At 41.3% G+C, this 17,688-nt stretch overlaps 1 protein-coding gene across 3 annotated transcripts in view; it reads left to right on the top strand.

Annotated features, from left to right (window-relative positions):
- The first annotated feature begins 407 nt into the window (after positions 1 to 407).
- ADD3 (adducin 3 (gamma)) overlaps positions 408 to 17,688 on the top strand; it is a 143,593-nt gene continuing 126,312 nt past the window's right edge. For 2 of the 3 annotated variants that reach the window (XM_012663905.1, XM_012663906.1), the window contains exon 1: positions 2,390 to 2,727. The gene's annotated coding sequence lies outside the window, so the exon portion shown is untranslated. Of the gene's footprint in view, positions 582 to 2,389; positions 2,728 to 17,688 lie in introns of those variants that run through there. The other variant, XM_012663907.1, reaches the window with a different exon arrangement.

Here is a 17,688-nt window from a genome sequence, read left to right as displayed (position 1 = left end):
TATAGTTATCATTTTAGTACGATTGGAAATTAAACATTAGCACAAGTTACTAATCAGTTTCAAGGCACATGACTTTATTTTTGCCATTAACCCCAATGCTCAAAGTTAGGAGGTTTCTTTAAAGCTAGAGCTGCTAGCATTTCATTGACTCACACTAAAATCGGTGCTTCCATCCCTCGATCACCCAGTTAATTTTAACCTTGACCTCCCACAGCTGTACTACTTTACTCAGTCCAAAAAAACTCCCTGATTCCATGCTTTCTGCCTCTTATGAAGCAATAGCGGATAGGAAAAACAAAACCCATTCCTTTAAGAAAGATTCCGCCTCCTCTCTTATAAAGCAAGCGCCTAATGGTAATTGTGGAGTCTCAGTACTAAGTCACACACTTTACTACTCAGCGTTGGGCGAAGCTGCTGCTGCTGCTGCTGCTGCCGCCACCGCCGCCGCGGCTGCTGCTGCCGTTGGTCTGAGGCTGCAGTGGGTTTCTGTGCAGCACTGCAGAATCCACACCTAGAGAACGGGAGACACAGACACGCACGTCTACCACCCTGGTCACAAGGAAGCTGTGGATCTTCAGCGGGTAAGCAGATCTTTTATCCATTTTGTCCAGAAACTGTGGGAAAGGGAATAATCATGGAAAAGACTGTTCATCAGACATGCTTAAAATGGATTATGTTAATTTGCTTCATTTGGTGTGGACGGTGGGGTCTAGATTTGTGACTGACAAATGCCTTGTATCGTGGAGACTATATTCTGATATGTGCTCTTAGCACACTTTTTTTGCTATTCATAAAAAGACTAATCTTGATTGCATGCAAAGCTTTTCATTTTTTTTGCTTTTTAAATGCAAGAAAATATCCAGCCACTCCCAATATCTCTCTCAAATACTGCAGATATCTTTAAATGCCGAATAAAATGTCAGGCTGAGCATTTTCTAAATATTGTTTTCTCCCCAAAGCCAGGAAGCCTCCCCCCCATGATTCTTTAGGAGTATTTAAAAACAATAAGGCATGGTTGGATTTTGAGCAAATGGGAGATGGTGGTAGACTAAAATTTCTATAGCCTTAGTCCAGTGGAGAGAGAAAACGAGGATAAATGAATCACAGTTAGTGCCAAGACAAGATTCATTTTCCACACTTCATATGTGGGAAGAGGAAACTACATTTTAATTAGCACATTTTTAGGGAAGAGGGAGGGTATGTAGAGGAGGGGGATGGTGTGAGGTATTTGAGGGGGAAGAGTCTGCAGATGAGGAAGGAAATGAAGTGGACTGTCGCCAGTGCCTTGGAAACGAAGGGAGATAAGGGTGGGGAAAGAAGTTTGTTGTGTGTGTTAGGGTGGGGTTGACCCAAGGGACCATGAATCACTAGAATGGCGCTCCCACGGGTGTGCTTGCGGGGGTACTCATGTCCGTGGAGGACATGTGTGCAAGAGGGGTGTGCAAGTCGTGGGTGGCAGAGAAAAGTGTGCGCTGCTGGGAGGTCTATTTCGAGAATAGGCTGGGATGAGAAACGTGTCTGGGCGATGGGGGTGGGCGGCCCAGTGTCACCTGTGGATGGATTCACAGCCCCGCGATTGCGTGTGGCAAAGTTTGCCCGGCCCCGAATTCATTTTGAAGGCTGCTGGCGGTGTCTCGACTTTTCACCTCAAAGACGTCAGCTCTCATAAGGCAAAGAGGCCGGGAGCCAAAGGGGGAGTGAAGACCCCAGGCCGGTCCGAATGGAGAGTCCCTGCCCTGCCCCTCTGCGGAGGTGAGTGGGCGGAGGAGGCGCCCCCGAAGCAACTACGCCGGGGAAAATCCAGGCCCCTCCTGTGGAGGGCGTGCGGAGGCTGAGCCTTACAGTGCCTCCCCCTGAAGACCCAGCAGCCAGTGTGGGCGGCAGAGGCTGACTGAACGCGGCGGCTCAGCCTCGGGAGTGGGGGGGGCTTGTTCAGGTTAGGGCGGGAGACGTTTCCGAGGCGCCCCGCCTCCCCTTCGCGGTCGGGTTTCCGTCGGGGTCGTTTCCCACTCTGGCCCTCTGGGGACGCCGTGGGTTCTAGCTGCATAGCCGGAGGAGGACGCTGAGGAGGCGCCAGGCGGCCGCCCCGAACCAGGCCCTCCCAGCTGCGTGGCCCGTAAGCCCCCACCGCCGCCGCTTCGCGGACTTCGAGCTTGAGGGAGGGGAGGGGATGACAGGGGGCGGAGCCAGGGTTCCCGAGGGGCGCGAGGGGCGGGACCAGAGAACGCTTGGGCTGTGAGGGGCGGAGCTTTGAGAAGGCGGGGCCGGGACGCTCCGGGGCCCAAGGGGCGGGGCCCGGGGCGTCGGGGGCTGCGAGGGGCGGGCCTGTGGGGGCGTGGCCAGGAGCGCTTGGGGGCCTGGGGACGGGGCCTTGGGGGCGGGGCTAGGGGACGCTCGGGGGGCGCTCGGCTAGTCCCGCCAGAGCGCGAGCCGCCAGGTCGTAACGGTCGCCAGGGTGAGGGGCGGGAGGGAAAGAAGGGGGGTTTAAATTATATCTTTTAAAACAGAGAGCGAGAGCTAGAGGCATCGGCGGCCCAGGTGTCGCAGCTTCCTGCTACACAGGGCTTGGCGTCCAGGTCCTTCCCTCCTCACGCCCCCTCCCCTTCTCCTGTCCTCCCCTCTGGAGCCCTGCGGCGCTTAAGAGGCCGCTGCGGCGATCCGGCGGCCGTTGCGGCCCCGGCGGCTGCGGAGAAGGAGGGAAACACAAAGCCGGCTGCGTGCTGCGAGGTAATCCGAACGGGAGAGGAGGCGCCGTCGTTCCGCCCCACCTCTGGGCCGGGACGCGGGCTCCCGCGCGGGGGTTTGCACGGGGACTCTACGGGGGGTCACTTGGGAGTGGGGAGTGCGACGGCTGGCGGGGCCGAGGGGACTTCCTATTGGCTGTTCTTGCGGCCTCAGGTGAACCCCTCTCCGGGGCAGGAATTAGAGCCTCGGGCGGGCGGGAGGGGAGCGTACCTGCAGAGGAGGGTCGTGGGATGCAGTCTCGGGGCGCTGCGGAGTGGGCCCGATGCGTTCGGGCGTCCTCTGGTTTTCCCTGGGAGGGCGAGGAGTTCTAAAAATCAAATGCTAGCTAAAGCTAATGTACCCGGGGACCGTAAGCCCTGAAGGTGCTCTCTAGGAGGGTGGGAGATTCCCGCGCTTGGAAAAGGTGGAGGAAAGGGAGGGAGTGTTGGTTTGTTTAGTTTGTTTTTCTACTCATTTAAAAAACTTCTGTTACAAGTTGAAAATGTTCAACCACCTTCTCCTCTAATCCACATTCCTCCAACACACACACAAACACACCACCCCTACAAACGTATACACGTTAGGTTGCGCTTCTTGCTCGGTGTGACAAGCAGAGTTGGCAGTAGGTCTGGTTTGCTGGTGTTTGGGGCACGTCCAGCCTCTTTGGAGGTATGCTATTATAACTGAGGCAATACCACAGGTAGAATAAACTGGGCCTCTTTTAAAATGGCAAGAATGGCCTCAGGTGAACTTTTTTGTTGCAGAGATTTAATTGCAAGTAGGTGCCCATTTAAAATGGAAGCGTAAGGAAAACCACTAATTTCCTTGGCACATGTGTTGTTGCAGTTCACCTGCTCGAGTGTTATGGAATTTAACTCAACCAAGAGGCTTTGAGGGAGGATTATATGCAAGGTTGGTGAAAGAATTGATAAGATTCTGGGGTATGGGGACTAGCTACACACACGTGCACTTTTATGTTAAATTATGTGACATTTTAGATTTAGCAGCATTAGAAGGTTTCTTTTCTTGGAATGAATTCCATCTACGTTGTGCCGGGTGCATCTTAATTTTGGTTTTAGAAGACTTCTAGTGAGAGTGTTGTTGGAGAGAATAAAGAGAGTACAGTGTGGTTTGTCGTTTTTAAATTGAGATACTTGACTGTTGAAAAGATTTGTGTAAGTTATGGGACTGACCGTTTTATAGTGTTAAATTATTTTGGAGCATTTGTAGAAAGTTTTTACATCTAAGTCTCCATTGCATTATACTTGCATTGTACCTCATTTTCTTTTGACTAATTGGAGCAGATTAACTTTACCAAGGGAGGAGGATCAACAAAAAAGGCCACCTTTGCTACATTTAACTCTTAATCCTTCTAAAGTGTTCAGTCTATGCTAACTCTTAAACTTGACCAAAAGTGCTGACAATGCTGGTAATAGTTGTTTTTAAAGAAAAAACAGTGGTGTATGTATTTTGAATGTTAAACATAATTTAAGGAGTTCTGGAGATAATTGGTTATGAGACATTCAGTATGTTGCAGTGTTTTACATATACAGTATCTGGAAATGTTTGGTAAACATTTGACATGACAGGTGATCATATGACATCTGGGAAATATTAATTTTGCATGACAGAAAGGATTGTATTTTCAGAATGTAAGTCTTAACCATTGACTGAAAATGAGAAAATTATACCCTTTGCTATTTTAACCCTTTTTTCACTGTTTTACTGGGATGAATTCGAGTTCTGTTCAATGATGTTTAAAGTGTGGATTTGGTCTTTGTAAAGCCAGAATGTCTTTAGAGACTAAGAGAACATAACAGCCCATCTCCTACACACAATCCTAAACCTATGTACAGGGTGGTGTCCAGCTTCTAAGATTGTGAGGCTTCCAGAAGTAGGCCTATCATGTCTGAGTGCTTTTGTCACATGTAAGCCTACAGCTGGTTAGCTGATTAATCTCCATCTCAAAGCAGTTGGTTAGCAGTGCCGGGCAGCATATTTGCGTGTCATCAGGATATAAGAAGCATTTCTGTTGAGGGAAGAAATCATGTAAAAGCATAGCAACCCAACTCTGAACGGAGTTTGTAGAATGTTGGGGAACAGTTACAACAGAACTATAGCTTAACCAAATTGTTGCATGTAAAGTGCTTTGAATAAGGTCTGTACTCAGTAAGTGATTTATGTGTTTGTCATTATCAGTATATAAAATGACATGTCCTTTTGAAGGCCGTTCCATCATGCTACTCAGCATGTGAAGACTTAGCAAATATTTGAGACAGCCAGTATTTATTTGCTTTACCTCTGTGCCAGGCACTGTTCTAAGAATTTTATGTGATTTAATTTACTTTATCCTCCCAACAACCCAGTGACTAAACAGAGGGATGAAGAGGTTAAGTATCTTCCCTGAAGGTGTACTGCTATTAGGTGGCACAGGCTGGTTGTGAACCCAAAGTCTGTCTCAAGAGTGAGCCCATGTAACCGCTGCTGTTATTTCACTCATGGTAATGGTTGCAAATCCATGAAAGGTCTTCACGTATTCTCAAGACTACCAGGTGTGCATGTCTTGTTTAACCATACCTTCTTGTATTAATACCACCAACAGGTTGTACTTAAATCTGAAGAGTGGTGATTATTCTGCATTAAGTAGAATCACCTTTTGACTTTGGAAGAGGATTCTCTTTTGATATACACAACATACGTTTAGCTAGGATGCTAGAGTTTGTGCTAGAATATGTTATCTTCTTAGTTACTAAAGATATTAAAGTTTAAAAAAAAAAAAAAACTTAGTGTGTACGCAAGTATTGAGGAGTACTAATGCCCTTTGGAGATTCTGGATCTGCACTAAATCAATAGGCCTGATCATCCTTGTGATTACCAACACCATATCAACCTGAGATGGATTTTAACTTAAGTTTGTCCTAAATACCACCTGAGTTGTTTCCCAAAATTAACTGTAAATGAGAAGATGTAACTTGTGGCTTATACTTTTTCACTCTTGTTCCTCAAGGAACTGTGTGTTGCTGCTTCACCATTGTAATTGATATGTCAAGCAAATTGATGATAACCTAAACTAGCTCTTTTAAGTAACGTTTAGAATTACTGTAGATAGCTGATATATCCTTTGTTGACAATTTAGTGAAGAGTAATGGTAGGAAAAAAATGTTTAAAAAGAAGCATATGTTGAATTAAGAAAGTGCAAAGTTTATTGAAGACACAGGTTACTAATCTGTTTCTCACATTAAATTAACACTATCTTTTTTGCTACAGTTAATATTTAGTGCTGTTTCAGATTCCTTTGAAAATATTAAATATGGAGAGTTTGAATAGGAAAAACTTTAAATGTCTAATCAAGAGTGCTACACTTCCTTTTAAACATAGACTTAATTTGAAATTAGAAATTATTCAAATTCCATTTGAAATTGATTGAACCATCATAGACTCTGTCATGTCATTGAGATTCGAAATGAGTGCCTTAATACTTTATTTCATGTCTTCTATGTTAATGCTCTATCGTTTGAGCTTAGGGTCTATGCCAGAATATTTGTAGGTGAGATTCGTAAGAGGTCTTTCAGGTTCTGCCAGAGATTAAGTTCTCTTGGCTAAAAGCCAAGAAAATTTCAAATTTTTACTGTAATGGGTTGTACATATCAAGAATCCTCTCTGAAACATACAGGTTAGAAGTCTTTCATTGACTGTGGCTTAAAAGAAAAAGTCTGTTATCCCATAGATTAATTATTTTTTTCATCCAGCAGTAGCTAATTATGGACATGTACATATATGTAATCATACTTCTTGGGGTATTCTTCTTTCAGGTAAAATTAAAATTTATTCACCTGGTATTTATGTAATGAATATTTATTGAGTGCCAGCAGTACAAGATATATAGTCTTTGGCATTTATTTATATCTTTTTATTTATTTTGAGACGGGGACATGCTGTATTGCCCAAGCTGGTCTCCAACTCCTGGGCTCAAGCCATCTTCCCACTTCAGCCTCCAGAGTAGCTGGGACTACGAGGGTACACCACTGCACCCAGCTTAGGTCTTTATAATGAGGTTAGATCTAGATTGAGCTTTTACTGATCTGCATTGCCACCATATATGTTATTTACTTTTTTTTTTTTTTAAGTTGGCTTTAGTTAAAGCTTAGTTGAAAATGGTTTGACTCGCTGATATGAGATGAACTTTGAAACCTCTTTGTTTCAATTCCCTGAAACTGTGCCTGAGGATAGTGGCATATAGGCAGTACATTAACTAGGATTTAAGATTGCTACCTCCTTGAACAAGACTAAGGTTTGAACCTAGAGTTATTAAACTTACTTTTTCTGTAGTGGGCATACATGTGTTTCCACAGGATAAAAATTTCCCACAACCAGCCAGAGGGTAAGAGCACTTCTGAGAATTAAGGGCAATAACATAATGTCCTTTAAACCAATGTCTCAAGAATTATGCTATATATATTAATAAAACAATAAAATAATTTTAATGCTCACAGTATACATAAGGCAAGCAATGGTTTAAGCAAGATAAAAATCGAACTCCAGGTAACATGCATGAAATCGTTATTTATTTATTTTTTTGGCTAACTCTTACACCCCTTTAAATTCTTACGATTTCTTACTCCTCCGTCCTCACCAAGGAAGTGCTCTCGTTTTTGGATGGAAGGGGAAAGGACAGTGCTGGTGTGAGTGACCGAGCCTGTTTAACTCAGCTTCCATGGCTGTTTGTTGGTTACCTGCTGGCGGAGTTGGAAGAACTCCAACAATGTACAAAGCAGTCAGGTTGGAGAAGTGCTGAATTTTTCAGTATCTTGGGGACTTGGTATATGTCTTTAATATGTCACCATCAGCAATGTTTCTGTGAAGTTCTTCCATGATGGCTCAGCTCATCCTGTGCAAGGACAGCATTTCCTTTTTCCTTTTCCATACAGTATTCTTATCCTGTCATCTTTTGATCTGCTGGAATGACTAAATGCTGTAGCAAGATGGGTTCATTCAGCATCCTCTTGGAGAAGATTATTAGTCTTACTTGGTGTATCTAAAGAAGTATATTTGCAAGGTGGGGCGCGGTGGCTCACGCCTGTAATCCTAGCACTCTGAGAGGCCGAGGCAGGTGGATTGTTCAAGGTCAGGAGTTCGAGACCAGCCTGAACCAGAGCGAGACCCCGTCTCTACTAAAAAATAGAAAGAAATGATCTGGACAACCAGAAATATACATATATACAGGAAAAATTAGCCGGGCATGGTGGCGCATGCCTGTAGTCCCAGCTGCTCGGGAGGCTGAGGCAGGAGGATCCCTTGAGCCCAGGAGTTTGAGGTTGCTGTGAGCTAGGCTGATGCCACGGCACTCTAGCCTGGGCAACAGAGCCAGACTGTCTCAAAGAAAAAAAAAAGAAGTATATTTGGGGCTAAAGGTCTCCCCAGGGACTCTTAAGAACACTCTACTTTTAATCCTTCAGAAGTTAGAGCCAGCAACTGTTAGCCGTATTGTCATTTCTATTCTCACTTGTCTTACTAGCACGTTAAAAAAAGATTCTATAAGGTCAGCCTTTTCATATCTAAGGAAGTGATGGGGGGGGCGGCAATGGTCAGACAGAGAGCTCAAGTGGAGTTGTGAATGGGCATAAGTGCCTTGGGAGAGTGGAATGCGTCATTGCCCCTGGGAATGAGTGGCTCAGATGAGAGGTAGAAAGGGGAAAGAAATTGGCAATGAAGTTGATACATTGTTCTTGTTCCTTATTCCCACTCCCACCTTTTTAAAAACTTTACTTTGCCTTTCTCTTATGACCTTTATTCTCAGAGTGGAGTTCTGTCTTTCCTCCCTAGGAAAGGTAGAATTTTTAAGATGATTTCCTATCTGATTGCTGAAAAGTTTGGCTTTCAACTGGAGATTTCATTAAAAGGAATTTTCTTCTGTCTCTCCACAACTGTCTGCTTCTTCAATTTCAAAGAAAGATTTTTGAAACAAGTGTGAGAAACCTTACTCATCACCTAATGATTGGGAGCCGTTATGTATTAGAGTAAAACATGTGTCATCAGTGAATTAGAAATTCATTGCTTTAAATGCTTTGTGTTTTTTTGTTTTTCAAAACTAGATCTGCAGTGATTTTGTATTAGAATGTTCGACTTTTAAGTGGGTATCAGAATTATTTTCATCTCAAAATGTTGAAAGTAATACATCTTTCATTTGTATGAAATACATCATTTCATTTGTGGTAGTGAATTTTAATAACGATAACATCATCATTCTGTAAACACTAAATACCCTTAAAAAAAAATAAGTGATAGACAAGGTTCTGGTCACTAGCTACCAGAAGGCCATTACTGTTTTTGCATTACGGAATAGGCAAGGTATGTTTTATGCCTGAATGAGAACAGTGTATTTGCTTGACATAGTAAAGACTCTGAGAAGCTGATTACTTGGTAATCACTTGCGTTTGATGTCTTAGAATCTAAACTTCCCTGGGTTCTTTTAAAGTATCTGACTTGACCCATCAGCTTTTGATGAATACATTTGTGGAGGGATTGTGACTATCAGTTAAGTGCTTTGATGCGAGACTCCCTGCTTTCTATCACACCTGAATGTCACAGAACATGCTTCTTGGAGCTGTGTAATTTGGGCTCAAAGGGAAGAGTGCCATCTACTGAATGGCCAGCATCAAGTTGAGCAGCCCCTAACTTTTCCTTACAGAACTCAGCCAATTCCTGGAGAAACCATGCCCAGCTTCATTTAGGAGATTTGACAGAATCTTAGTACCAAGTGGAATTGTTGCCTGCTTAATTTTAATTATGCTTCTCAGCAGGAGGCCTAAACACATGATGAAGAACTAATTCAGTGCTTGTTGGAATGCATGGGAAAGGAGAAACCTTAAGAAGTTGTTGGGACTTATATTAAAAACAGTCTAGCAATGGTGAAATCATTACTAAGTGGTAAAGAAAATTATTTTAATGAGGGCCATCTTTCATTAGTAGGTCTGATTGTTGATGGCTCCTGTAAACAATAATGATGTTAAGATCTGTTTGAGCTTAAAATCGGCAAACAAATCATTTGCTTAACTGGAGTTAAAGGTTTAATAGTACTTGAATACTTTGATTTTTTTTTTTTTCTTCCCCTTGCTCTTTTTCTTTGTCTCAGTTTCTAAGGTCAAATGATTCCTATTTGAGTGAATTCACTGTTTCATAGATTTTGTTTGGTGTATGGTAGGGGTCTCCTATTTTTCTGTTTTTTTCCTGTCTTCCAGAAACTTACCTGTAGTAGTAGCCATGGGTAGAACTGGAGGTAGCTGAACCAGTTATAAGTCAGTGATGATTTAAGGTATGTAGAAAGAGACCTGTCGGAGCCAGACAAGAAGGAACATTGAAAATATGAATTGAAAGGAAGCTTTGAAATTTTTACTGTAAGACTATCCTTCATTGTTGTTATATATTTATATCTACTATATAATTACTTAATTAGTAACCATTTTTCTCAACCCTTAAAACCTGACACAGATCATGTTAAGCATTTTACATAAATTATCCAAAGTTTAATGAAGTAACTTGCCCAAGATCATATAGTTAATAAATGGCAGAGCCAAGATTTGAGCTCAAGGCTAACATCCTTAAACACTATGCTATACTGATGATTTATTCCAGCTTATTTTTGTTGGTGACTGCACAGAATATTTGAACCAAGATTAGGATTATATTTCTACCTTGACTGGAAAATACTGTTTGGGTTTTTTTTGTTTAAGAGAGTGATAAAATGGGCAAATAGGATTGAGATTTCACTAGAATCAGGAAGTATACATGAGATAGACTTTCAGATGTTTTCTATTTGATTTTGTCTATGATGTTAATTTCTTTGTTCCTTTTGCTACATTAATTTAAAACTACAGGAAAAGTTTATTATGGAAACATGAAGTGAATTATTTCACATTGGAGCACGTGCTTAAAACACACTACTTTGTGGAATTACTGAAGGGTTTTCTGCTGGGTTTATTTTTTGTGTGTGGGGGGGATTTGTTGCCTTTCTATATTTTGCTTGCTCCTAAATATTTTTAGGCAGTAGAACTTTTCAACATGACAATAATATTCCATGTCCACAGCACAATAAAATGAAACCATGTGCCAGTCTGAGGTCCTGGGGGAATCTCAACAGCATTTAGTAGTATGCTCTGTACACCCAGTGAGTACCATACCTCACATGTAGGTGTTAAAACTTTGTCAAAGTCAAGTATCCTTTTAATTAAGGGATACATAATACCTGGCTACTTTTATGAATGATGGTTTTGTTTGTTTTTAAACATATTTTGACCTTAAAAGTTATCCTTACTAGTTTGGAAAGGTTGGGGACCATTGTTTTGATATAACCAAAAGCTTCTAAAATTGCAGTTCAGTGATGGTTGTGCTGCGTATTCTAAACCCAGTCACTCTTTTAGGGCTTCTGGCTCTTCCCCCTCATATGTAAGAGAATTAATACCTTTACCATATATCTTCCAGAAAATCCCCATACTCTATGAAATACATAACTCCTTGGGATTCTGACTTTCCTTTCCTGTCAAATGTAGGAAAGGTCAGCAAACAATAAGATGACAGTGCAAGAGATGTTACTTGCTGGTGTGTGAGGAATGCCAAATGACAGGTACAGAAAACCAACGCCATAGGTCAACTGGTCAAGGAAAGAGCACCATAGATGGAGTGGCAGAAAAGACCCCCCAGGAAAGAGGAACAAGGGTGAGCCTTGAGGGGCAGGGTAAGATTTCACTAGGTGGAGATGAGGGAAAGGATTTTGGCCAGAAATTACTGTTCATGAAAATAATAATTCTTTTTCTGTAGCATGATGGGAGATGGTTTACAATCTCTTTCCACTGTAAGGCAATCAAATGCTATAACGTACACTCATTCGTAACAGTGCCAAGGACTCACCTCCCTAGGAGGTGTATTAGAATGTGGAAGAGGCGAGGGAGGTGGTGATGGTGGCGAAGATCGTGTAGACTCTGACAACCTTCCCTCTGGACCCCGTGTGAAAATGACTGGTTCATAGGAACTTATGTTGCTATTTTGAAGCCAATAATGCTTAGGAAAGTTAATATTAGCAAACATTCTTTAGGAATCCTCATCATTCCCGACACTGGACAAGGAAAGCCTCCTTTTGGGAAGAGGTGTACATTTTTAAAAAATCTGTATTTGTCCATCATTTCCTTTGTTTGCTGAATGCTAGAGTATTCTGTCAATATTATTATTATAACTTCTGAATCTAATATGTGGTTGATGGATGGAGTTGTTGATATTATGAGATATAACCATTTCTACCTAAAATTTTTGTAAAATAACATTTTCTGTTTTTAGATTTTAGAGGATTTATTCCAAAGTGTCCAAATTCTCTCAGACTTGATCATGCTTATCTCTTACTATAGAGTTTGAAAAATACCTAGTGTTAACCATTCAAGACATCTTGAACAAGTAACTTTATTTCTTTTTTACTTTAGTTTTCTTGTATATAAAATTTGTGATGGATTGGGATAGGGCATCTTAGGATTCATTTCACCTTGAAGGTACTGTGATTATACTTCTGAAGGTGAATTCACTAACTAGTGAGTTTAGTGGGAAGGTGGCCAAGAAACCTGAGTGTACCATGTGAAGGTCCTAGGAATGGGTCTAACAGCAGGCAAAGACCATGAAAGTCCTTGGATCTATGTATATGGGCAATTGCTTGTCAACTCCCAGAGTTTCAGTTCTTCAGAAGCTAAGAGCCCTTGGCAGTGGACAGATCCTTTCCAAAAACAATGAAACAACCAGGGTTAGCAACTTTTCCTAAAGCAAACTGTTGAAACATTGTGGTATGTTTTTCCAGAAATGATGCTTTCCACTCTTATCCCAACTTTATTATATGTAGTAATGTTAGTTCTTCATAAATATTTCTCTGACTTCTGTTAGCTCTTTTTTGAGTAGCTCACTGTTACCTTTCATTTGTTCATTTATTCATTAAATAAATATTTGAGCACGTACCGTGTGCCAGGTCCTGTTCTAAGTGCTGGGAGTTCAGCAGTAAGCAAACAGACAAATGCTCCTGCCCTAATGGAGTTTATATTCTTGGGAGTAAATAGAAGTAAAGTATGTGCCCTATTAGTCATAAATTGTTATGGAGAAACATAGAGCAGGGAAGGAAGATAAAGGGAGTGTTTGAGGGTAATTTGCAGTTTTAAATAGAGTAGCCAGGTGAAGTCCTCACTGAGAAGGTGACATGTGAGCAAAGACTTGAAGAAGGTGAGGGGAGCACGTATGTGGCTATCTAGGGGAAGAACATTACAGGCAGAGGGAACAAGCCAAAGGCCTTGAGGCCCAAGCGTAACTGCCATGGAGGCAACAGAATGAGGGAGGGGGAATGGGAAGCCACTGGATGACTTTGAACAGAGGTGTGACATGGTCTGACACATGTTTAGAAAGGATTATTTTGGCTGTGTTTTCAGACTAGACCTTAGTGGGCAAGTGTAGATGCAGGGGAACTACTTAGGAGATAAATGCAATTATCTTGGTGAGGGATAATGTATCTGGTGGAGGCAATGAGAATTGATTGCGTTCTGGATATCTTTTGAAGATAGAGCCAACAGGATTTTCTACCTGGGATGTGGGGATATATATGTGCGAGAAGAATCAAGCTTGACACTAAGGTTTTGGGCCTAGGCAAAAGTCTACAGGAGCAGTTTGGGAAATGGGAGAGAATAGGAGTTCAGTTTGAGACATATTACGTTTGAAATGTCTAGTAGACATCTATTTGGAAGTTGCTGTAGGTGAAGGTCAGTATATGATTATAGGCTGACTGTATAAACTTGGGAGTTGTCATTATTTTCCTCCATTTTTTAATGGATGTGTATTTAGTCTCTTTGACTAGAATAAACTTTGGTCTAGTAAGGGTTTAAGGTGCATCTATGCATCTTTATGCTTTGAAGGGGTGTAATTTATCTTGTAAAACCTTTATTTATTTTAACTTCTGGAAGATACTTGGTCCCAAAGGAAACCTTTTTCTCGGGGATTTAAACCAAAATATGAAACTAATGCTGTTACTGCCCTTTAAACAGGGCAGTTTGTATGTGACTATAAATGGAAGTTTGGGTGTTCCTCAAAGAGTTAACGTGGTTAAAAGTAGTAACAGTTATCATATGACCCAGCAATTTCCCTCTTAGGTATATATTCAACAAATTGAAAACATACGTTCCCACAAAAAAAATTGTACACTGATGTGTTTATAGCAGCATTATTCATAATAGCCAAAAAGTAGAAACAGCCCGTATGTCTATCAACTGATGAATGGGTAAATAAATGTAGTATATCCGTACAATGGAATATTATTCAGACATGAAAAGGAAGTGAAGTACTGATGCATTCTACAGCATGGATGAACCTGGAAAACATCACGGTGAGTGAAAGAAGCCAGATGTAAAAGGCCGCATATTGTATGGTTCCATTTACATGAAATGTCCGGAATAGACAAATCCATAGAGACAGAAAGGAGATTAGTGGTTGTCAGGAGCTGGGGAGAGGGAGAAATGAGGAGCGATGGCTTAATAGATTTCCTTTTAGGGTGATGAAAAGTTCTGGAACTAGATAGTCATGATGGTTGTACAACATTGTGAATATTAATAAAAACCACTGAAATGTACAATTTAAAAGAGTAAATTTTATGGTAGCTGAATTATATCTTAATTTTTAAAAAGATGCCAGGAAAAAAAAGTATGAACATTCAGATATACACAAGAACAACTAAAATAACTTAATGTGGACCTTATTTATTTTTTTGAGACAAAGTGTCGCTCCATTGCCCAGGCTACAGTGCAGTGGCATCATCATAGCTCACTGAAACCTCAAACTCCTGGGCTCAAGCTATCCCCCTCCCTCAGCCTCCCAAGTAGCTGGGACTACAGACCAGCCCAGCTGATTTTTCTATTTTTTGTAGGATGGGGTCTCACTGTGGTGTTCAGACTGGTCTCAAACTTTTGGCCTCAAGCTGTCCTACCGCCTTGACTTCCCAAGGTACTTGGATCTTATTTCTAAAACAGAGCTGCTTTCCCCGTGGAAAGTTGGATGAAGCAAGAATTACCACACCCAGCCTGATTTGTTTAGAGAGACCAAGTTAAGATATTTAGCTCATCCGGGTAGAAATCAGGAGGCAATTTGTGATCCTATCTTTGATAAGTCATGGGTGAGTCTGATTTTTTTAATACCTGATTCCATGGGAATATCTAGATAAGCAAAAGAAGCCTCTATGATTATCATTTCTATGGATTTCAGAGAACAGGAAGAGGCTTATAAATAAGTTTATTAGGTTTTAAGTCAGTAAAGATGGTCTTTCTTTCTCCGTACCTATAATTTAAAAATATGGGGGACTGAATTCCCTATAATTTTTTTAGCCAATCCAAGATGACATTTACCTTCATAAAAACATACCATCAAAGATTTGCCTGCTTAGGAAGTACATGGAAGGATTATCTTTAATTTACCTTTCATGTGCCACTTATCCTAATGTTACATTTTTGAGATACAATTCACATACCATAAAATTCACCTCCTAATTTTATTTTGAATATATACCTGTTTTACTTATTAGAATGGAACTTCTAGAAAACACAGGTTCATATTTGAATGGATACCATATGCATGGCTTGATACATTTTCAGTATTTTAAGGGAAGCATATGTGAACCAAGTAAGAACCATACTGGGCAAGATAGACATTTATGTAACTGACTCCAACATGAACCTGAGAGCTATGCTATAGTAATAATTTAAAGTACAGGTGGGCACAGAGAATGGAAATATCCCACTGGGGAGAGGCAATTCAGGGAGGAGGGTGGCATTTGATTTTGAGCTTTAGAGGGATGGTCCCCAGCCCCCAGGCCGTAGGTCGGTACCTCCCTGTGGCCTGTTAGGAACTGGGCCACACAGCAGAAGGTGGGCGGCAGCAGGGGCTAGCAAGTGGGCAAAGCTTCACCTGTTTGTACAGCTGCTCCCCATCACTCCCATTACTGCAAAAGCTCCGCCTCCTGTCAGATGAGCGAGGCTATTAGATTCTCATGGGAGCACGAACCCTGCTGTAAACTGCACACGTGAGGGATCTAGGTTGCATGCTCCATATGAGAATCTAATGCCTGATGATCTGAGGTGGAGCTGAGGTGGTGATGCTAGCGCTGGGGAGTGGCTACAAATACAGATTATCATTAGCAGAGAGGTTAGACTGTACAATAAATGTAATGTGCTTGAATCATCCAGAAACCATCCCCCCCACCCCACCCCTGGTCCGTGGAAAAATTGTCTTCCATGAAACTGGTCTCTGGTGCCAAAAAGATTGGGGACTATTGCTTTAGAGGTTCCGGTAGAATTTCGGCTGTTGTGGAGAAGGGTGAATTACAGGCCAAGATACTAGAATACACAAGGCCATGTAAGTTCTGTGGGATGGATGTGGTGGGGAGAGGAAGTAGGAACAGTGAGGTTGAGAGCACCAGCTCACATAGGCTTTGGGAAATTTAGATTTTTATTCTGTGGCACCCACTGTAGTTGAGAAGTGTAATCAAATGTGTTTGAGATTTGGTGGTTTGAAGAATGTCATGATGGAGAGAGTGTGCTGGCAAAGAGACAATTTGGGCATTTAAGAGATAAGCAAATGAACTGAGGTCATGCTTTGAGATTAGCAAGAGTGCTGTAGACTGAATGTTTGTTCCCTACCACCCCCATTCATATGGTGAAACTTAATCCCCAGTGTGATGGTATTTGGAGGTGGGGCCTTTGGGAGGTGATTATAAAGGATTAGTACCCTTATAAAAGAGATCCCTAATGAGCTCCCCTCATTCCTTCCTCCATGTGAGGGTGTGGGGAATCTGTGGCCTTGGGGCCACATGTGGCCTTCTGGATCCTTGAGTGCGGCCTTTTGACTGAATCCACATTTTACAGAACAAATACTTTTAATAAAGGGATTTGTTGTGTGAAGTTTGGATTTGGTCAAGGGGCCACACTTGGCGATCTGGAGGGGCACATGTGGCCTTGAGGCTGCGGGTTCCCCACCCTTACTAGCAGCCTGAACATGGGACATTTTGGAGGCAAAAATCCATACAACTTGCTGAACAGTGTAGAGGTTGAAGGAACATTTGATCATTGCGGGGAGAGATTTAAATATTGCATTTGACTCAATTTCCAATATGGTGACTTATGACAGAGGAAAGATAATGTTTGTACTACTAGAAATGAGGTAGATTCAGCAAGTCTTAAAGGTTTATTTTCCTTCCCATACATAAAGATTTTAGAAACTTGACTATTTCTTAATGTGTTTTACTGCTTGTTAACTATTACTCAGTTGTCCAATCTTTGTATTTGTTTTCATTTGTGCATTTGGAAATGGTTGAATAGTCATCATTTTGGCTAAAGAATAGTCTTTTTGTTTCCAAATGAAACTGCTCGCCTATGCTGTGTTTTTGCATTTCATTTTAAACTTTTGTACAATGGAATAATAAAGAATTGAAGGCATTGGGCATCGCAATATCAAGTATTGCATGCTGTCATTACAGGAAGTTATTGTGTCATCTTTAAGTTTCTCTTTAATAACATTTGGTTTATCTTCAAAAGTAAACATGTGGTAAGAACCTATAAGAAATTATTAGAAATGTTAAAAACACATGCAAAATTATTTTTGCTATGTAAACTTAGTGGAGAATCCAATCCAATAAGACTTTTTGCACATTTGCATAGTGAAACAACTAATATAAGATTTGGCTCCTCTATCGTTTCTAATAGCTTAGTTATGGGCACAGTTGGCCATTTTTGTTTATAGTTTCTTGTAATAAGACATGTAACAGAGGTTTTATATTAGGACATACTGTTTTTATAAATGGGTAGAGAAAAACACTGAGTTTGACAGACCTAATTTATAAATCATTTCAATGTAAACCCTGCTTTCATTCTTAAAATTTTTAAGTATTAAATGTTTAACTTGTTTATT

This window comes from Propithecus coquereli, unplaced genomic scaffold (assembly GCF_000956105.1).
Source record: "Propithecus coquereli isolate 6110/MARCELLA unplaced genomic scaffold, Pcoq_1.0 Scaffold84, whole genome shotgun sequence".
NCBI classification, from domain to species: domain Eukaryota; kingdom Metazoa; phylum Chordata; class Mammalia; order Primates; family Indriidae; genus Propithecus; species Propithecus coquereli.
The sequence above is the reverse complement of the archived record's forward strand: the minus strand, read 5'-3'. Positions and strand labels throughout refer to the sequence as shown.